The sequence below is a fragment of the Vicia villosa genome, unplaced genomic scaffold (assembly GCF_029867415.1).
Source record: "Vicia villosa cultivar HV-30 ecotype Madison, WI unplaced genomic scaffold, Vvil1.0 ctg.000437F_1_1, whole genome shotgun sequence".
Taxonomy (NCBI): domain Eukaryota; kingdom Viridiplantae; phylum Streptophyta; class Magnoliopsida; order Fabales; family Fabaceae; genus Vicia; species Vicia villosa.
The window spans coordinates 765,876-784,325 of NW_026705208.1; positions in this window are offsets into that span (position 1 = coordinate 765,876).

Sequence of the window (18,450 nt, forward strand, 5' to 3'; positions counted from 1 at the left end):
AATTCTTTCTTTGTGGATGGAGGCTTTGTTTCCATAATAGCCTTTATTTTGTTTTGATTAATTTCTATTCCCTTTTTGTGGACAACGAAACACAGGAAATCTCCAGCCTGCACAAAGAAAGCACATTTAAGGGGGTTCATCTTTAAGCCATGTTTTCTTATTCTCTCGAATGATTGGCTCAGCTGGTCCAGATGACTGGTATCCGAAACAGATTTCACCACAATGTCATCTATGTACACCTGCATGAAAGTTTCTATAAAATCATGAAATATAGAATTCATTGCTCTCTGATAAGTTGCCCCAGCATTTTTTAGACCAAAAGGCATTACAACCCATTCGTAGGTGCCTATGGCCCCTGGGCAACGAAAAGTTGTTTTAGACACATCTTCTTCTGCAATGAAGATTTGGTTATACCCAGAATATCCATCCAACATACTTAGATATTCGAAGCCTGCGGCTGAATCTACTAACATTTCTACCACAGGCATGGGATATTCATCCTTAGGCGTTGCTGCATTAAGATCACGAAAATCTATGCATACTCTTAATGAACCGTTCTTTTTAATAACCGGCACAATGTTAGCAATCCATTCGACATACCTCGTAGTTCTGATGAACTTGCATCGTAGGAGTCTTTCGACCTCTGCTTTGATCTTTGAATGAATTTCTGGTGCGAAACTTCTAGGAGTTTGCTTGATGGGGTTTTTCCCTTCCTTTAAGGGCAATTTTAATTCAACCAAATCTCGCCCTAGACCAGGCATCTCGTCGTAATCCCATGCGAAGCAATCTTTGTTCTCCTTCAACAACGTGATGACTTTGCCTTCAAAGTTGGCTCTAGTTTCGCACTGATGTATGTTACCCTCCTCTGATCTCCATCTCCGAGATTTACTTCTTCGAGTGGGTCTTGGGCTAACATTTTGATATTTGCCCCCATTGGGTCTTTCTCGAATCCCAAGGGTTCTTCATCGTAGATTGCGTCTAATCTTTGACTCGATTCTTCTCCTGAGATCACTTCGGTTTGAACTGGATCTTCAAGGGATTGAGGGATCATGCGTATCCCCGAATCTGTCGTTTCTTCCTTTCCTGGAACTGCATTAACCATCATGTTTGATAATTCGGCTACGAGAGCCGTCTTTCTTTTGTTCTCGGCTATATAAGCCGAAATCTTTTCGAAGAAGGATGACCCAGACATTATCAACATCATCATCCCAGCCTGTTGGTCGTATTGTTGGATAATGCTCTATTGGTGCGGTATCTTCTGGACCGTCCATTATTTCTCTATTCCATTGGAATCCATTAGGATGTAAAGACAAATAGTACAAAGCATTTTTGTTTGGAGTGTATATATCTTCAGCAGCATGGCAAGGTCCTATGTTCGCCAAATTCCTGTTGAAACTAGTTTTATTGACCTGATTGACTTCAGCCATGTAGTAACTTTGATCTCCTTCAATGTTCTCTACTATGCCATCTTATCTCCAAATGGTTAGTCTTTGATGCATCGTCGAAGGCACAGCCGCCACTCCATGGATCCACTCTCTTCCAAGCAAAAGGTTGTAATTAGCCTTTACTTGAACAACTCCCAAGGTTTGCCCTATTTTGCCTTCATAGTTGGACAGAACCATGTTATGTGGCCTTATATCAGTATCGAACATACCAATTCTCTTCAACATGTATTGGGGCATTAGGTTCACTGCTGCCCCCCATCTACTAAGACTTTGTTAATGCCAACATTGTCAATCTTGGATCTTATGTATAGTGGTTTCAAATGATTCCTCATACCTTCATCAAGCCTTTCGAAGAAAGCGTTCTGTTCTTCGACTGCCCCATTGTTCAGCACATAATAACACACAGGTCTGTGTCTTTCCATCTCTTCCTCATCAGCTTCCTCACAATCTTCAACTTCAGTTTCTTGGTTAAATTCATGAGGGAGTACTGACACAACATTGCAATTTAAGTTTATCGACGATACTCCATCTGAGTCGAAATCATTTGTCATCCTATCGTCTTCCTTCTAAGGGCTGGAATGCATTATTTCTTATTCTCTCTCATTTTTCAGAATCAAACAGCTTACGTTCTACTGGAGGTTTATTTGTCCTTGCCCCCTGCATTGGGATTTGATTGCTACTTGATTCTCCAGTCTCCCTTGGTTTGTATTCCCTTTGGGCTCTCTTCATCCTCTAGTGCCTTCTCCATTGTGATCTGGACATAGGATTTTTGCCTTTGTAGTTCTCCAACCTGTACATCTCTCGATTGGAAGTCTGGAATTGCCTCCCATATGCTATTGCAGTTCTTCCTCCTTGGTCCCAACTTCGCCATTTGTTGGTTCGGGCACCAGCTTGCATCCATCTATCCCTGGGTATGTCGGCAGGAACTTTGAATGTGACCCTTCGAGCTCTAGGGTGTGGGCTGTCAGGCTTCCTTGATGGGGTCCTGATATCGAACCCGTACAAGTTGGGACGAAGTCCTTGAGTTTCCCGACCCATGTAGAGATACACCCTTTCGAATGATCTTGCTAGAAATTCATCATAACTGCTCCACACCTAGGGCACAATGCAATCTCAGAGTTGTCGTTGTGACATCTGACCAAGAAACCCACCAAGCTTTCTTCACTCCTTGGGTACACCTTGAGCAATAAGTTTCCTCCTCTCCAAGGCTGCTCCATTCTTTCTCGCAGGGCCCTCTCGAAATTGGCTTGAACCCTTCGATTCAGCATAATTGGACATCTTGGGCACATCAGCATTTTTCCACCATTTTTCACATGACAATCCCAGAGATAATCCTTCAAACTGTTCCCTCTTGGTGGGATTTCAATATTTCCTTTCTCCCTTATCAGCCATTTTTCTAGTTCTTCTATTTCAGATAAAGGTCGTCTAGCATTGACCATGTTAACAACTGCCGGAGGAGCCTCGGAAATCCGTATCTGCTGAAGCTTCACTGTGAGGTCTTCAGTGGCCTCACTTGTTTTTCCTTCCCGATCTTCAGTCATCTCAGCGTCAAAGCATTCTTCAACATCAGTATTGAAAATCGAATTGGTATTTAGGCTTTCAGTAGCCTGCTTTCCATCTGAAATTATCTCCGATTCAGCAGCATCAATTTCAGATACTTCCACCATGTTGACATCAAGTGGTTCACAAAAGTTAGTGTCAGCCACATTCAGAGGATCTGTGTCAACCTTCATATGGTTCTTGGTTTTGTCAGCGAATTTCAGACGTCCGTCCTTGATAACATTCTGAATTAAATCCCTGAAAAGAAAACATTGTGAAGTTTTATGGCCTAAAAAACCGTGATATTTGCAAAAACCTCGCTTCTTCCGTTGTTCTAACGGAGGAACTTTTGAATTGGGAGGTACTATCATCTGGCCATCTTTTACTAATAAATCAAATATTTCGTCACATTTAGTGACATCAAATGTATAAGTTTTCTTAGGAAATCTATCACTTTTATCATTCTCTACTGGATTTTTTCCATTAGAAGGGGTAAGCAATTTGCAAGAATAAGGCGGCGCCTCTTTTAACTCAGCAAGATTTATTTCGACCTCTTCCATACTGTATGAATCTTCGAAAGGTTCGCCATCAACGTCGTCTGCTTCGACGTATGCTACTCTCTCCTTCTTATAACTTTTACTTGCTCTGGCCTTTTCTGCTTTTAATCTTTCGACTTGTCGAACCCTGTCTGCCAATTGGGCCATATCTCTTAGGTATTGAGTATCCAGTTTCTTTCGAATTGAATAATCTAGGCCACCTGCAGCCATTTCAACTAACCCATGCTCTGGGACAGTCGTGAAGCATCTTGACTTTAACAAACGGAACCTTTTTAAGTAATCATCTATAGATTCCGTGAACTTCCTCTTGATGCTAGCCAATTCTTTCAGACTTATCTTGGTTTGACCCATGTAGAATTGTTCCTGGAATAATCTCTCCAAGTGTGCCCATGCATCTATGGAATTTGGGGGCAAAGTAGTGAACCAAACAAAAGCATTTTTTGTTAGCGAACTAGGGAAGTATTTAATCATTAATTCTTCGTTCCCTGCTAGATCCCCTGCTTCCGTCATATACCTGGCTATGTGCTCCACGGTAGACTCATTGGTGTCCCCTGAAAATTTAGTAAATTTTGGTACTTTGGTACCCCTTGGCAATTCTGTTTGCATAATATATTCTGCTATTGGAGATGTATAATTTGGGCGTCGAAGCCCGGTATTAAGGCCATTGTTAGCCATTATTCTCTCTATCATGGCAGTGAGATTGTTCTCTGTTGCCAAATTGTCTCTCCTAACCCTATGGACCACTTCGTCAGGATGTTCGTTTCTTCTTACCATCACCAGATTAGGCTGTTGCTGGGCAACTGCCTGTTGGCCAACGTTAGTCGTTTGCCTTCGAGTTTCTAAGTCTATAACTTGGTTTTGCTCGACTGGTGTTAGTATAGATGGTGGTGCTGTGGCTCGAACTTGTTCTAGAATGGGTTCCCCTTCCTGATAAGTTGATTGGTTTCTCCTTCGTCTATTTTGTGGAACTCTTAAAAAATCTGCGATTCGATTTATTTGAGATGATATTTTTTGGAAAGTTTCCACATTATCCTGGTTAGTCCTAGCAATGTTCGTTGCTAACGGATTCAAGATGGAGCCCAATTCTTTGGCAAGAGTTCCTAACATATCATGGTTACTTGCATCCATTTCCTGTCGAAATGTTGCTTAACTACTTGTGGTAAAAGGGGGTACTTGGGCAGAGAAGCCAGTATTCTGTGCACTTCGACCTATCGAACCAACATTAGGCGAAAACGCTGTTGGGTTAGTTGTAGTGTATGTAGGCCCCGCTCCTCCTAATCCTGTCATGTAGGAATGTGGCATTCCGTATTGGAAATTGGATCTCCACATCTCTGAGGCAGACGGTGGTCTTGGGGTAAACATCTGATTTGTAGCGTTTGTCGAGAAGGGTGGTATCTCGCTTGCGCTAATGAATGAAGGCGCGGTGGTCGAACTCGAAATTGGTATAGTCCCTGTTGTCCCTGTAGTATTTTCGGGCATCGCCTGGGAACTACCTATGGGTTCAGATCCCGTCGAAACTAGTATAGCCTGCACCTCTTGAGTAGAAGTCGAAACGTGCGTAGAATTTGTCGCTACGGTTCCTGACCCTTGTGGGGGATCCTGATTTCCCCCTCCACTGGCCACATTGACCATTTTCTTGTTGTACCTTCGTTTAGGAATCGGTTGTGCACTGTTGGTTAATTTACCGTTCCTAAGGTTCATACAAGGTCTTGATATTTTCTAGACAAAACAAAACAATCTGTTTGACACTGTCCCACTGGGCGTGCTAATTTGTTTACGGTGATTTCCGGTAAACAACCGCTAGTCTTCCAAACTATAATAAATATGATTTGGTTACTCGCAGGATCGACTAGATTGATCCTAGGACATAGTCAAAAAGGTTGTTATTCATGATAGTTCGAATTATGTCTATGGTTGGCTTATCTCGAAATAAGAAATACTTAATCAAAGAAATAATGGTTAGAAATCACCTTGTTATACACGTAAATATAACATCAGCGAAGGGTAAGATAAAGACAAAATATAAAACAAAACTGTAAAGTGCAAGAACCTTAAAGTGTAGAAACGTAAATGCTTTGAAACTAAGTAGAATGAAGATAAAGAGTGCAGGAATGTAAATGACAGAAACTAAACGAAATGCAATAATATCAAAAGAGACTTGAATAAAGAAAGATACAAATGTATTTAAAATGGTGTTGGTGTCATACGTACATTTCTCAGTGAAACTCGTTCTCTTAACACTTGATACTTGAGCAATATGGGAGTGATTTGTACAAAATGAACACCCGGAATCCTAATACTAAGACCCTTATTTATACTAATTTCGACCATAACGGTCCTACACTAATCTGATGCCACGTTACTCACGAGAATCCTTGGGATGTCATCTGTCTTTATGCAGTTATATAAACTACTTTGAAATTCAAATCCTCCCGCCTGAATCCTCTTTCGACGCGTGGCAACGTAATCAGAATCGAGAATGCCACGGAAATACGCTAAGCTTCAGTACTTTACATATTTCGTAAAAACGTTTAAGTCCCAAAAGATGATTCTTTTCGAATTTAGCTTCAGTGCTAACTGTCTCCGTCCTAACTTAAACCATCATTCCCGAACATGGCCATCAGTAGCCATTTTTGATCTCAAAGATGGTCATCAGTAACCACCTTCCTTCGAATTTCAAACCTTCGAAGGATATTCTTCCCAAACGAAATCTTCAGCTAACAGGGAGATGGGCTTAAAGATGCCATCCAAGGTAAATACCATTTTTTGGCATATGAAGCAAATACTTTCTGGAAGGAACCAGATGCTTTGATTGTAGCATAGCCTAAAAAGGCAACCTGAATTTTATGCAATGTTATGATGCATGTAATGTATGATGTAGTGAGCTTCTCAAAATAAATGAGAACGATGTATGTATATGCATTATGTATGAATGAGGTATGTTAATTGAATGATGCATGATTGTTAGTTATGTTAGTTGAAGTTAGTAACTTTGGAAAAGAAAAATTTTGATGAAATTTTGAAGAAGATCACTGCCGAGGGACTAACATGATAAACCCAATTGAAGAACTGTTTGAGAAACCTTGTGATCAGGGAAAATAAATCCCTATTTGCAAAGAGATGTAGCTTTATATCACTGCCAGGGGACTAACGTGATATTAATCAGCGAGATGATTTGAAGGAGATCACTGCCAAGGGACTAACGTGATGAATGCTGTGTAGAAGGAGTTTACCTTGTTATGGTGCTAGCAAGGGTTTGCAGTTTGTAGGTAACCCACTTACTATAGCATTAGTAAGTCGTCGCGGTCGATATACCCACTCACTATCGTAGTTTGAGTAAGCTTATGGTAGGGCCCACTTACTATAGTTCTAGTAAGTCGTCGTGGTCGGCCGTACCTGCTCGCTATCGTAGTTGGAAAACAAGTTTATGGTGTGGCCCACTTACTAGCTCTAGTAAGTCTTCGTGGGCGGCCATACCTCCTTGCCATCATAGTTGGGAAACAAGTTTGTGGTGTGGCCCACTTTCTTGTCATCGTAGTTAGGAAACAAGTTTGCGGGGCGGCCCACTTCCTTGTCATCGTAGTTGGGAAACAAGTTTGTGGTGTGGACCACCTCCTTGTCATCAAAATTGGGAATAGAAGTTGGGAAACAAGTTTTGTGGTGGGGACCACCTCCTTGTCATCAAAATTGGAAATAGAAGTTGGGAAACAAGTTTTGTGGTGAAGACCACTTCCTTGTCATCAAAATTGGGAATAGCAGTTGGGAAACAAGTTTTGTGGTGAGGACCACTTCCTTGTAATCAAAATTGGGAATAGCAGTTAGGAAACATCACTTGTTTGGAGACTCGCGACTCGTGGGTCGGAGAACATAGCACGTCAAAATTTTTACGACTCGCGGGTCGGAGAAAATAGCACGTCAAATGTTTTACGACTCGCGGGTCGGAGAAAAAAGCATGTCAGATGTTTTACGACTCGCGGTTCGGAGACAATAGCATGTCAAATGTTTTACGACTCGCGGGTGGGAAGGAAACGATATGTTCAGAAACTCATGACTCGAGGGTCGGATATTCACGACTCGAGGGTCGGAGAACACACCTATCACAACACGAGGGTTGGAAACTCGCGACTCGTGGGTCGGAAAACACACCTATCACAACACGAGGGTTGGAACTGGGCTTTTTGTAATATGTGAATGCGCTAGATGATATGTATATGCTACTGCGTATGTATATGTTTTATGAGTGAAATGAACAGCAAGGTTGCTATCATCGGTAAGGTTACCGGAAAGCGTCAATCAGGTGGTTGGAGAATAAACATTCAGTGAGGTTACTGGCATCGGTAATGTTACCGGGAAGCAGGTGGACAGTGTGGTTTAGTACCAGAGTGATGACTTGGATGTTTTGATGTATGGAATGATGTTTATGTTCATGCATATGTTGATTGATGTAATGAGTGGATCGAAATAATGTTTTCTATAAGACTACCTGAAAAGGTCTCAGGAATGGATATGAAGATTTTTCTTTAAAAAAAACTACCTGAAAAGGTTTTTCAGCAAAGGATGAGGATTGTCTTAAAGAAGACTACCTGGAAAGGCTGAAAGATGTCTAAAAAGACTACCTAAAAAGGTTTTTGGAAAGGATAGGATTGTCTTAAAGAAGACTACCTGGAAAGGCTGAAAGATGTCTAAAAAGACTACCTAAAAAGGTTTTTGGAAAGGATAGGATTGTCTTAAAGAAAGGCCACCTAAAAAGGTTCTTAGAATGTCTTAAAGAAGACTACCTGGAGAGGTTCCTGAAAAGGATGACAAATTGTCTTAAAGAAGACTACCTAAAAAGGTATTTAGAAAAAGAATGTCTTGGAGAAGACTACCTGAAAAGTTACTTAGAAAAAGAATGTCTTGGAGAAGACTACCCTAAAGGGTACTTAGAAAAAGAATGTCTTGAAGAAGACTACCTAAAAAAGGTTCTTGGAAATGACGATGATTGTCTTAGAGAAGACTACTTAGAAAGGTTCTTAGAAAGAAAATGTCTTAAAGAAGACTACCTAAAAAGGTTCTTAGAAAGAATGTCTTAAAGAAGACTACCTAAAAAGGTGTGGTATAATGTATGTGATGAATGATTTATATGTATTTGCAAGATGCTTCAATGATAGGTTGTTGATAACCAAAGCGTATATAGTTCGCTTAATGTTGTAAGGTTGTGGGATGCTAGCGCGATTTCCCAATACCTGTTTTTTGAACTTTAAAGATCGTAGTTAGGAGAAAGATTGGTTCGAGGTTGTGAAGTGTGAGGATGCCTTTTCCTTTTGTTGTGGGTCTTACGGATTTGATATCCATTGCCCCAATATTTTCGTGGGAAAAGATGCTCATGATCTCCAAGTCATGAGGGAAGTGCCCGGGAAACAACCTTGTCATATGCTTTGACGTTTAGATTGAACGGTATGCCTTTGATTTCCAGGGTATGGAGGGTTATCCATGGTGTTCTATCCTTTTAAATTTCCCCCATGTTTTACATGCCCCTGATTGAGATTGTTTTGAGATGTGACTCAAGTCAATTGAACCTTAGGATGAATGCCCCTAGTTAATAGGACCTTTGATTGTATGCCCCTGTAATCCTTGAGATTTTGCCCCTGTTTAGGAAAACCCTCTGGACGTGGTTTCCCCATTCAAGAGTCTTTATCAGAAATGACCGCCTTTGGTTGAACCAATTTCGAGATCTCCTTGAGTGCTAAGTGTTTGTTCTTAGATGACGTTGTACCCTTCGAGAAGTAACTCCAGTGCAATGTGTATGCAAGTTTTGGAATCGAAGTCCGTTATGAATTAGGACTGGATGATTGGAAATGGATGTTTTGAAGAAGCGTAGTGATTAGAAATAGTTTTAATAAACCTAGGAGTCAGTATAACAAAATCCTGCTTAATATGCTTTCATAGTTAACCTTGCCTCAATTAGGACTTTTGAATGTTGTAACTTGGCCTGGTTCAGGGTTTTAAGAAACAATGGATATAAGGCTCAAAATTTATTTAGCCCACCCCTTTCTCTTTGATGTTCTCCAAATCCTAAAAATTCGCTTAATCCAATGAATGTGCTTTGTGTGTAAGAGAATCGTTTCAGTTCTGATGTTGAGCAGAAGCCTTAGTAGAGATCCAAGCACCGATGAAAAATGTTGTAGAAGTCCAAGCATTGATGGGAAGCTTTGATGAGTTAGCAGTCGCAATATCATCTTTTGTATTTCGCCTTCGTTTTGTTTTGATCCCTTATTTTTGCATGAACCAAATCCTTTAAGTTTGATCCATCGGGATACCCTAAATTTTGCCTAAGTCATTGGATTTGTTTTCATGGAATTCTCCATTTTAACTTAGCGGGCGTTTTTCTTTCTTTTTTTTTTGAATTCTCCTTTGAATGTTGTGACTGCCATGTTGATTTTGATTTGTAAGCTTCGAATTTGATACGTCCTCGATCTTGAATGATGTATTGAGGAAGAAGAGGTTGTGAATGTTATATCCATTGCTTCCTCAATCTTGGATGAATGTGAGGAAGAAGATATGCTTGAACCTTTGCTTGAATCCTTGCTTGGATGGATTGATTCTCTTGACAACCAAAATACACCATTGAATTAATTGAAATCTACCCTGCCCCTGGTTGAAATCAAGGTTTAATTGAAAAGTAGAAACAAACTCCAACTCCTGGCTCGAGGGGGTGACGAGGGATTAACATCCTTATATCTCCACTGTTTGGGAATTGAAACAATGCTTGTACATCGTCGGTTCGGTCTTACTTTTAAAGCATACTTTTAGCGAGACTTAGTTATTTGTGTTCGTCATTCTCCCGCAAGTTTGTTAATAATTGGGAGTGATAATTTGAAATGGAAGGTCGTTGTAATGCAAGAGCGAAGTGAACAGATTGATTTCAAAACATGCATGATTATTTTACTGAATTATTATTCGAAAAGGTACAACATTTTACACCAAATAATACTTTATGATCGTAGAACTTACAACTTGAAATGATAAACCTATTGATCCTAGGGGAAATCTCCTCTGTGAATCTATCGACCTTGTTTTACTCCTTAGTTCGTGGACTTGTAGAAGTAAAGGGTAATCTCGAACTTTCCTTGGGCACGCCAAACCTGTCGGGAATAAATTGTTAGCGGTGGGTTTTCGTCGTATCGGAACTTCATGAGTTTCCTTTGACTGAACCTCTTTTGCTTTTTCTAAAGGATAGTATCACACCATTTGCAACCTTGAGAGTTTGTAGATTGATAAAGGAAATTTAGGACCCTTTTGCCCCTTGGTGGGGAGTTAACATATGTCGCCTTCCCTCCATCGTAGTTATGCGTCTTCGTTCAGGATATTTCCCCAGTTGGACTAATCCTTACCCCCAAGTTATCGTAGAGCGTCCTTGTAAGCTTTGCTATGTTCATAGATGAACCCCTTATAACTAGATACCCCTTGAGTGTATCTATGAGGCAACTTCTTTGTTGAACTAATCCTTGCCCGACGATAACCTTTGTTGTATTTATAATCTTGTTTCGAAAAGGCATGAACACGTGGTTGGCATAGTGGAAGACATCCTCCTTTTTTCTTAGTAGGGATCATTCCTCCTTTCTCTATAGTTTATGATCCTCTTTGGTCTTCTTCGTGAGTCTCGGCAAATCGGCTTGCGCGGTAAGTATGGATGCGGGAGAAGATATGAATGCAAATGTGAATGTATGAATGCATGAAGATGCAAATGCATGCGTATGTAAAAGGCTCCCCTTTTTTATTATAACTTCTTGTATGTAATACAATGCGGATGTGCGATAGATATAATCCTAAGGATAGCCTATGCGGATTTAGGGATGACATTAGACCCTAATGAAACACTTGCAAGCTAGATATTATGACGCATTAATGGGAATAGATTAGGGAGTGCGCGGAAAGTAGAAGCTGATGACCGTTCAAGATAGTCACTAAATCTCATTACCATCGAGAGGCCAATCGACGTGTACCAATAAAAGATGTATAAATGGGAATTCAAAACCCTACGAGTTAGGGGTATGCGGGAGCAAGCAAGGAGTGACCGTTCAAGAAGGTCATTTGATCTCATGGCTATCGATAGGCCAATCAAAATGTGTCAACGAAGATGTCCTTCGTGGGAAGGATACGTAGTTGTAAAAATACAAAGATGTATAAGGAAAATCCCTATGGGCTAGGGGGTGCGTAGGAGCAAGCATAGAATGACCGTTCGAGACAGTCACTATATCTCATGGCCATCGAGAGGCCAATTGACGTATGCTGACAAAGATGTCTTTCGTGCGAAGGATGCGATTTCAGAAATAGAATCCCTATAGGCTAGGGAATGCGTAAATGGAAGCACGGGGTGACTGTCTTGAACAGTCACAAGGTCGCATGGCCATCGAGAGGCCAATCGACGTGCATTAATAAAGATGTCCTTCATATGAAGGACGTGATTTTTTTTAGAAATAGAATCCCTACAAGATAGGGATAAAAGGTGTAAGCACGGGGTGACCGTTCAAGACAGTCACTGAATCTCATGGCCATCGAGAGGCCAATCGACGTGCATTGATACAGATGTCCTTCGCGGGAAGGACGCGTAGTTATAGAAATACAAGGATATAAAAGGAAAGTCCCTACAGGCTAGGGAGTGCGTAGATGCAGGCGCGGGGTGACTGTTCATGACAGTGACTAAGTCTCATGGCCATCGGGAGGCCAATCAACGTGCCTAAATGAAGGTGTCCTTCAAGGGAAGGACATGGTCTTAGAAATAGAGTCCCTGCAGGCCAGGGGACGCGTAGGATTACCTGCAAAATTGAAACGCACATATTCGTAGCATCTAAATCGCAAACATATATCAAGCACAAAAGCACAAAAGTCCTAAGTTCATAGGTTCGACATGACGGCTTAGGGAGGCTACCCTTCCCATTGGTATGTTCTAAACAAGGGTCTCATGGGGTCGTTCGTAGCCTCCGAGACTTTTTGTCTCTTTGGATTTTAGAACAGCTCATTTTATCCATGAGGTTCGAGTTTTTGGGGTAGGTTCCCAGAGAGATCAGCCAAATACCAAGTCCTGCCCTCAACATAGTCAAGCCTCGTATTTGACATTTCCGGATAATCAACCCACTCTGAGTGGAATTATCAATAAGACTCGTAGGCGATTCAATTCCCCCCTGGTCTTAAGGATAATTCCCACACTTAGGTTTAACAACAATTTTATATATCCCGAAAAATATAAAAACAGCAATTTAAAATAAAAAGGCAATAGGAATAAATAAGCAATTACAACAATATTTATTTAAATTACTGTAAAAATATTGTAGCTTGAGACTGTAAATAAATAAATAAATTTAAATTTAAATATTTAAAAACTAACCTCAATGTCCAGCCGCTTATAATTCAAGAATATAATAAAACAGCAATTAAATAAAGATTTAAGTTACGGTAATTTATGGCTGTAAATAAATAAATTAAATTAAAATTAAATATTTAAAGAACTAACCTCAAAATCCGGCTGCTTATAATTTAGAAAATGCATTAAAGCAGCAAATATTTAAATAAATATATATTATAAATAAATAAATAAATAAAATAAAAATTTTAATATTTATGAAAATAAATAAACCCTAAAAAATGGCGAATTAGCCACCCTAAAAAGAATTCGCCAAAACCTAAAGATTCTGCCAAAAACCTAAACCCTGCTAAAACCTATAGGAGCATAATAATTTACAGTTTTGTTATCACTATATTCCCCAGCAGAGTCGCCAGCTGTAGCAACCTGCCCTAAAAAATTAAGTTTATTTAGAGTCGCCACCTATTCTACCAAGGCGAATAGGAAACCTGACGCAGTTAAGAGATTCAGGGTAAGTTATTATAATAAGGTCGAGGGAAGGTGTTAGGCACCCTCAACCCTTTCCTATGGCTTTGAATCTAATGTCAAATTTTATGGCTAAAATATTAAGGTTTAATAGCTAAGGAAATGAATAGGGGAAAAAATGAGATTTAAGGGGAAGGGGACTCCCCTTGTTACCAAGTGCCTACGTATCTCCTTATGGAGAATCAGAGTCAACGTAGTTCGGGCACAAGGTTGTACGCCTTAGCATTAGCATGAAGTTGTTTTGAAGGCTTTTTGAATGGCCTATCGTAGTTTTGAAATGCGAAGTTCGAAGGTATTTTGAATTACCTTATCGTAGATTTGAAAATCGCAGTATTGAAGAGATGAAAATCTGTAGTTTCGTGGTTTAGTGTGTTTTGAATGTTTAGGCGTACAACCCTGATTTTAATTTGTTACCATTAGTTGCGATAATCAATAGGTTTGATTACCATAGCTAACGGATTGAAGGGAGGATTTCTAACCATTATAATCGATAGATTCGATTATCACGAATAGCAAATGTGTGTATTTTAATTATCGTTACTCCTCATAATTGATAGCTTCGATTACAAATAATAACGAATTTTGATAAAGGGAAAATGCTAATCATCGTAACCAATAGCTTTGGTTAAAACCATTTAGCAGAATAAATTGTTATTTTAATTTGTATTTAATTATTTAAAGGATTGATTATTACCCACCGCGATCAATTAATTTAATCGAAGCGAATAAAATTCTAAGATTGCTTGGCTAAAACCTAAGTCGGCTAGAAAACCCTAATCCTAATACTTTGGCCAATGGCCAGTGGGATTGAGCAAACCCTAACACCTTAATATATTTATATAGGGTTTTTACGGTTTTTATAATTAAAGTTAGATTAAATCGAATAATTGGGAAAATAATCGGGAGAATAATCCTAAATAATTACAACCCTAATCCTAATCATATCATTAATCCTAATTAAATGGACTAATTAAATCAAACAATGTTAATTAATATTTAATCTAAACAACTAGTATAATAAGATAAATAATAAAACAAATATACAAAGAAACCTGGCAGTAATCATGTATGTTGAGGTCTTGAGGGTGCATAATGGACCTTCAAGTTCTTGAACGTTAGATCTTATACAGGCTTGATCTGATGGTGCTGGATTGACCGTGCATGGTAGGAACATATAGGCTTGTTGCGTAGGATCTGTAAGCAGCTTGAATCATACAAGTTATCAAAAAAATAATATGTTGCAGCATATAGGGTTCGAACCCCAGTTCTCTCTTTCCCAGCAAGATGCTTTTGCCAACTGTACCACGTTTCCATGTTATCAAGATAATACGCTAATGAAATATTATGTAAAGAACAAGCATTATAGGGAACCCAAAAGACAAACGCGCGCCCCCCCAATACATCTGAATCGGTCCAATACCCATTCGCCACGCAACCTTCCTCAATTCAGCCTAGAATAGGAAATCCCTTTTTGAAGCTTTAAAACCTAACAATGGTGGTTCCCAATTCCTGCACCTATATTCAAATTAAACCATCCAGAAACATAGAGTGCATGAATATGAACAAGGATATATGATCAAACAGTATTTATGGTGCTCGTATGATAGCAACCGAGACTCTCCAAGACTTGGCCCCACCGTGAGTGTATGGAGGCGATTTCATGTGCTTTGATCGTCTCTGACGATCGGGTTAGCTTCAGGAAGGATCGAGGGAGCTGATTTGATCTTTAGAATGGATCGAATTGGCTTCAAAATTCTTCTGCCATGGCTACTAAATTTACGATTTTTGAAGTTCTACACAGTATGCTTTTCGGCCAAAAAAACCTCTCCCTATTGTGTGGAGTTGTTGAGTATATATAGTGGATTAGATTAGGGTAACAAAACCACATCAAATCCCTTTGAATCCAAAATTGAATCTTGATTGAAATTTGATTTTCAAAGTTTCCAAAATTGGCTAAAATTTGCATATTTTTCTCCAATCCTTTTGCCCACGAAATTGGTACCATTATTTGATATTTGGATGATTGGGAATGGTTAGAAATTAACACTAAATCATATCTTTCATATTTTCTTGATTTATTTGATTTAAACTACATTTTTAATGAATCAAAATTCAATAAAAAAATATAATAAAATCACAAAGGCGTGGGAAAGTATTTGGAGCTTCTTAGTAACTTCATGACCAATATTGGATCATAAAAGGATAGGCCCATGCGTAAAAATATCCATTTTGAACTAGTTTTGTTTCACATTTTGCCTTCAAATTTCACCAACTTTGACAAGGCATATCTCACTCAATTTTTAAGATATGAAAGAGTTCTAGGACTTTTTGGAAGCCTCAAGATGTCCTTTACAGGCCCCTTTGGAACTTATTTTTAATTTGGAGATTTTATCTTGATGATATGCCCTTTGACAAAAAAACTGCTTTTGGTTGACCTTTGAAAAGGACCTATAATCTTTTGTACCATATCTCCCAAATGAAGCACTTCTGGCCTTGGCTTGTGAGCGACAAAGTTGTAGAGGATTCAATTTCCTTCAAAATAGGCTTTGAGTGAGAAATTTCTGGTACTCCATGTGGAAGTTATGACCAGTCAAAGTTGAGTTGACTTTTCCTATAAAAACCCTAATTTGAACTTTTGAAATTTGTTCATTTCTGATTTTTTATTAATGGATCATGATCAGTCTTTGATCAAATGATGGATATAACTTCACATACTTGATGTTGGCCAAAAATCTTGAAGTTTGACTATATTTTGACTATAGTTGACTCCATAGATTACAAAGTTTAGAAAATGGTAACTTAAAGGGAAAGGTTACATCAAAATACAATGATCACTATTCTCCCTAAAAACTTCGAATATCGGGCGTATGTTGACGTTAGTCAAAAAGTCTTTAGAAGTCGTCTTCAGGATGTTAGATTATACCAGATGTGGTTACTTTCCATATTCCCTAACTTTTGCATAGATCGCCTTTGCAGGTTTTTCAATCCATCGGGATGATTATTTCTTTTTGTGTCTCTAATTTTTTCCTGGACCGCCCTTTCAGGTTTTCAGTCTACCGAGACGCTCGTTTTTGCCTAAGTCACCTTTTTAGGTTTTCAACTTATCGAGCTTTCTTTTTCTTTCCTTTAGGAAAAGTATTTCTTGACCACATCGACATTCACAGGATGCAGGAATTCCTCACCATCTATAGTCATGAGAGTTAAAGCACGGCATGAGAAGGCTCTCTTCACAACATATGGGCCTTCATAATTGGGAGTCCATTTGCCCCTGGGATCTGGTTAAAGAGGTAATATCTTCTTGAGCACAAGATCACCTTCCTTGAATCTTCGAGGTCTGACCTTCTTGTCAAAGGCTCTCTTCATTCTTTCTTGATAAAGCTGGCCGTGACACAAAGCGGTCATTCTCTTTTCTTCAATGAGATTCAGTTGATCATATCTAGCTTGACACCATTCAACTTGTGATAATTTGTCTTCCATTAGGATCCTCATGGAGGGAATTTCAACCTTTATCGGGAGTACGACTTCCATGCCATATACCAATGAGAAATGAGTTTCCCCAGTTGAAGTGAAAACTGAAGTACGATACCCATGCAGAGCAAGAGGGAGCATTTCATGCTAGTCTTTATAAGTTATAACCATCTTCTGGACAATCTTCTTAATATTATTGTTACCTGCCTCTACCGCACCATTCATCTTTGGTCGATAGGGAGAAGAATTGTGATGCTCAATCTTGAAGTCATCTCACAGCTCTTTCATCATTTTGTTGTTCAAATTTGAACCATTATCAGTAATGATTCTGTTGGGTAAACCATAGCGATAAATGAGATTATTCTTGATAAATCTCACTACTACTTGTTGGGTTACATTGGCGTAGGAAGCAGCTTCAACCCATTTAGTGAAGTAATCAATGGCGACCAGGATGAAACAATGTCTGTTTGAAGCCTCTGGCTCAATCATACCAATCATGTTGATTCCCCACATAGAGAAAGGCCATGGAGAAGCGAAAACATTGAGAAGCATCGTGTAACACCCGTATTTTTAAATTATTAAATAAATTGAATTTTGGTTAATTATTTAATTAAAATGTAGTTTATGAATATTTTTGAAAATAATGGAATAAATGAATAAAAAGATAATATTGGACTTTTGGGGTGTGAGGGGTAATTAGGGGGTGTATGGAGTAAAAAGCTCTACACTTAGTCCTAATTCTATTATTATTTTTATTATTTGGAAAATAGAAAAGAAAGGAACAAGAGAAGAGTTGGGAGAAAAGATTTTGATCGTAGAAGGGAAAAGAGAAAAGGAAGGAGGAAAAACCCCAAAGTTCAAGGATCAATTCAAGAATCTCCATCAAGGTATGGGGTGACTATTCTTTATTAACTAGTATTATAGTTTTGATGATGGTAGAATAGATTAATAGTTTGAACCTATATTTAGGATGTTAGGGTTTATGAGATTCTGACACTGACATGCCCAATTTGATGAATATGATGCAATTGGTTTGTTATAATTGATGGATGATAGTTATATTGCATTGTTGTTGTGTTAGAACCATGAAAACTGATGAAAATTGGTCACTATAATGTGTGGGTTCGTATTTGGTGTTGATAGTGAAAGTAGGAATGAAGAAAAGTCATAAAATTGGGATTTTCTACTACTGTTCACGCAGGAACCGGGTTCTTTCTGGTGATAACCCGAGTTCCAGTACAAAAAACTAGAGAGTTGTTTCTGAAGGATTTAAGGAACCGGTTCCCACATAGGGAGGAACTGGGTTCTACAGATTTTCTTAAATTTTACTTAACTTTAAAAACTTTTAATTTTCAAACCGTAAGTCCGTTTTAGACTACATTGTTTCTGAAATTATATACTCTACCATATAAAATAAAGAAAACAACAATAACTTGATTTTATTTTGAAAAGTATCGATTTCTCCAAATGTGGTTTATTCTTGTTTTGCATAACTGATGATGTGTAATGGTTTGTTGTTTGCATAATTGAATATATGCAATGATGTGTGTTGTTATAATGTGATTGCTTCTGC